This window comes from Nicotiana tabacum, chromosome 3, assembly GCF_000715075.1.
Source record: "Nicotiana tabacum cultivar K326 chromosome 3, ASM71507v2, whole genome shotgun sequence".
In the NCBI taxonomy this organism is placed as follows: Eukaryota; Viridiplantae; Streptophyta; class Magnoliopsida; order Solanales; family Solanaceae; genus Nicotiana; species Nicotiana tabacum.
In genome coordinates, this window is record NC_134082.1 from 50,304,535 (window position 1) to 50,309,075 (window position 4,541).

Genomic DNA, 4,541 nt, shown 5'->3' on the forward strand with positions numbered 1-4,541 from the left:
TAAGCCTTCGCGTTCGAGAGGCCCTGGTCGCGTTCGCGTAGGCCAAGATTTTCATGTTCCTGGGTCGTTGCCTTCGCGAATGCGAGGCCTCTTCTGCATTCGCGAAGAAAAAGGCGGCTAGGCAGAGAGTTTTAAAATCGGGAATTAGCCATTTTTGGTTTCATTTATTGCACTCTTGGGAGATTTTGGAGCTTCAAAAAGGAGGATTTTGGCCTAGTTATTGTTGGTAAGTAATTTATACCTAGTATGAATTTAATACATAGATTATGGGTATATTTTAACATATAAATTTGTGAGATTTATGGGTCAGATGAAAAACCTAGGTTTTTGATAAAAATAGAATTTATCCACGGAAACTGTTATGAAACTTAGTGAAAATCATATATTTGAGTTCATGAGGTTATGGGTAACAATGTTCTTCAAAAATTTTCAGAATCCGGGAATGTGGGCCCGGGGTGAATTTTAGGAATCCTATAATTGGAGTTGGGTAATCACTTTTGTGAGCACCTAATTTTTGACTATATTTGAGTTTTTCATCACTTTTAGTAAATAATTATATTTTAAGTTTAATCTAATATTTTAGCTCTTATTTGTCCTTTGATATATAATTTATTTAAGAAAATTGAAAAGATTAACAAAAAGAGTCACATTTTATTTATTCATTTACAAATAAAGAAAAGGTTTTCCAAAAAAAATATATATTAGTTTGTTAAGTAAATTTTGAGTGATTAGTATTTTTATCTTGCTATTCAAGTCTAGGAGTAGTATTTTTATCAAAATCACAAAAAAGGAAAGAAAGTTTTAATTCGGACTATTTCTATTAAAGTCTTGCTTTGTCCAAGTCATGTCCCAAAGTGGGCCAAACCTGAGTCCAATAGACAATAACCCATCAGATTTCCTCCTCCCAAAACCCTACATTTTTTATATCTCATTTCTCTCATTCAAGAGGAGCCGACTGTTTTTCCCCTCCTCGAAAATCTAATTTGCAAAAAATCATAACTCCACCTCACAAAATCCGGCTAACCTCACACCACAATCAGAATACACACACAAAAAATAGGGAAAAGATATAGAGAGTGACGAGATACAGCGAGGGGAATCTGGACCAAAAAAATAGAGAAGGAAAAAGGGGTGAGATCGAACTAAGACAGGGAAAAAATAAAAAAGATTTAAGGTAAGAATTTTCTTGATTTCTGCTCTTGGATCCCACAAGAAAGATTCTGAACCTTTATTTGTTGTAATTTTTTGTTTCTTGTATTAGTTGAGTGCAATTTCAATTGGGCTCAGAATAATTTTTGTGAAAGATTCTGTGTAGCTTCTTAATTTCCTTACTTGGTAGTATGAGCTAGTATTTTGTGTTCTTGAATTGGAAGTAGTTGTAATTTCATGCAAAGATTGAATCTTTTGGGGTATTTTTGTGTTGTGAATTATATGATTTGGTAATTATATATTACTGTTTAGGGGTTGTGTGAGCACGTGATTTTTGCCCTATGTGAATTACTCCCATAAAATACAAGAAAAATAAATTTTTCCATTATTTGCAATATTGTAGGATTTTGTGAGAATTTGCGCTAATTGTTTGCATTTCTGTGCATGTTTGTTTCTATTTAAATCATGAAAAGTACAAAAAAAGCATCATGCATCGCATTTAGGTTATTCTACAGTTCTAGGATTAATTAATCAGTTATTTGTTTTGTTAAAAATGAAAAGCACAAAATTGGCTCGTTTTTACAATTATTATCTTTAATTTTAGATTGTTGATGTTTCTCTTTTAATTTAGGATTAGATAATTTTTATAAATTTTCCATTTTGATAATTAGTTTAATTTCACAACTTGGATTAATTGGGGGTAATTTAGGATTTTTATTAATTAAGAAAGAAGAAAAAGAAAAAAAATTGAAAAGAAAAAAGAATTAATTATAAAACAAAGAGAAGGAAAGTTTGAATTTGTTTTAAAACCCCAAAATTGGGCCAATTTGGTGGAAACCCAAACTATTCGGTGGCCCAATGCAACCAGGTCCAAAGCCTTCAGCCCATGAGACCCTAAAACGACGTAGTATAAGAGGAATACTACGCGTTTTGAGTTCGTTAGTGTTAAGCTAATCTTGGCCCTTCATTTTATCTCATCTAATGGCCCTAAAGACTTCCCCCATTTTAATTAAAATTGTCCAAATGCTTCAGATTAACCTAGGATTTCTGCTCTTCATCTCCCTCACACCCTATCTCTCACCACCGTCCGCCACCCATCGGAAATCGCCAGCGGCGGCGGTTGACCTCAAAACCCCTTCAAATCTTGACCATGTAACCTCCGGTGCACCTCCATTCCAAATCCACCCTTGTTTTCTCTCCCAAACCACACCATTCTCTCCAGATCAGAGATCGAAGTTAGCACTGAAAATCCCTTCACCCCTTTTCTTCTGATTTTCGCCCACTCTAGTTTCTTCTTGGTGTTAAAATGTGTGAATCAACTAATTTCGATGTGGAAAAGCCAATTGGCTGAGGGCTCGATCTGTGCATGGTGGCCAAGTTTGGTCAACAGTCTCTGATAGGCCTTTATCTCTATTTCCTCTTCGTTCTTGACTCGTGATGGGGACTGTGACAAAGAGCACAAGCCATGGAAGAAACTCCAGCTAGTGCTCATTGTTACAGTTCACACCATGGGGTTGAGATTCTTCACGCCGGATGTCATCACCTGTGAGCCATCGATCTAGCCGGTACTTCTCTTCTTCTTCCTCTCAGTTGGGTTTAGAAATCGCAGGTTTTTCAGTCGTTTAATTAGGTAATAATAATAGGTTAAAAAGCAATTAAATTCTCTGTTAGTATTTGTTAATTTTCCTTTTTCCTTTTTACTTCTTTTTTTATTTATTATTCTTATTCGGCTTCGTTAAGAAGATTTCATGTTACTAGAATTCAGAATTGGGTTCTTTTGGATTTCTTATTTTTCTTATGAATTCATTGGTTTAGACTTGAACCTGGGTTTGCTAGTAGCCCAAAAAACGGGTTGAAGTTCATTTGGTGCAGAAGCCCAAAGATATTTGGGCGGTTTGGCCCAATGTCTATGTTAAAGTAATTACCAACCTTATAAAGGGTAGTTTAGAGAATTTAATAATGGGAATCTTCCTTAAACCACTTAAAAAATTTTCAGGAAGGTGGGATTGGGGGTAGATTAACAAACAGGTTTTAACTACAGGGTCCAAAATGAAAAAATTAAAATTGGGGAAGGGGTAAATGGTGAAGTATAGAATCAGATTTTGTTGCCCTAGGAGCTGGTTATATAAGGTTCGTTTCCTTTCATTTATAAGCAGAGATTAGAGACCTGAAAAGGGAGCAAACGGCTGAAACCATACACAATGATATAGGTCCCAAAATTAGAAAGAAAAAAGATACAAAAAAAACCATCAAGTACTGTTCTATTGTAGCTGGTTTGTTGATATTTTTTGGGTTTTAAAAGCTAGGATAATTTGTTGTTTACTTATGGGTTCCAAAACATGAAAAGCTGATTGATGAACTGTTGTTGGTTGTTGTTTTAAGATCTGCTGAGATTGTTAGTTCTTTGCTAAATTACTGTGACTATTTTGGTTGTTTCAGGTATGTTTCGAACTTTGAAAGTGCAAAATGAAGTTGGAGTTGCAATGTTTTTAAATGAAATTAGACTTCCCTTCCAGATTTTCTCTTCTTTTATTTACCATTACATGTATTAATTAGTTTGATAGTCAATGTTTCTAGTTGTAATTAAATATCAGCATCAACACCCTATTCCCTAGTAAGATTCAGAATTCGAGTGTTCAAAATCTAAATCTGTATAGTATTCTATTTTGGAACAATGTTAAATTATGGTTGGTAAGGCTACCATATGAGTCTAGGCAGCTGAATATTTTTGACACGTTTGGCATGAAATCAGTGAATATTCATGCTTAAAGGAATGGAATTGGACAGAGTTGAGTCCATGTTAGTAAATGTATTTTTTTTATGTTTTTTGAAATCATGTTAGTGTTTGGTTAGAAGTCATGAATTCTGTTATATTTTAAATAACGAGATAAATTGTGTATGAGTTGTTATAACATCAGGTGTTGCATCTTCGTTATAAAATGTGATTTGGCATCAAAATACGCTTTGCATCTGTTAAAACTTTCAAGAATTGTCAGTATTTGTTTTAATCTCAAGATTTCTCATGAAAAAATGTAATTTACTTCAAGTAATTGCAATGAATCACGCAACTGGGTCTTTGTCGTTGGTCCAGTTATGCCAAATACCCCTTGCTGATTATATGTTCATTCTGGGCTTCATGTTGAGCCCAACCGTCCCTTATGTTTTGTTATGGAAGTTTTCAAACGGCATTGGGCCTACTGCCAGCCCAAGCCCCATTTCAAGTAATCAATCACCTGATTTCATTCAGTGTGAATTCATTAACTATTAGTGAAAATCAACTTAGAATAAATTCGAGCTCCCTTAGACTTCTTTAATTAAATAGGACTTTTAAATCAAAGTAAGGTGTGCCATATTAAGTAGGACCTTTAATGTATGACCCTCAAAAAATAGAT

At 34.3% G+C, this 4,541-nt stretch overlaps 1 long non-coding RNA gene across 1 annotated transcript; it reads left to right on the forward strand.

Moving 5' to 3' along the window:
- The first annotated feature begins 1,036 nt into the window (after nucleotides 1-1,036).
- Nucleotides 1,037-4,008, forward strand: LOC107762277 (uncharacterized). The gene is made up of 2 exons (XR_001642755.2): nucleotides 1,037-1,174; nucleotides 3,589-4,008. It is a non-coding gene; the product is annotated as an uncharacterized LOC107762277 (long non-coding RNA).
- The last annotated feature ends 533 nt before the right edge of the window (nucleotides 4,009-4,541 follow it).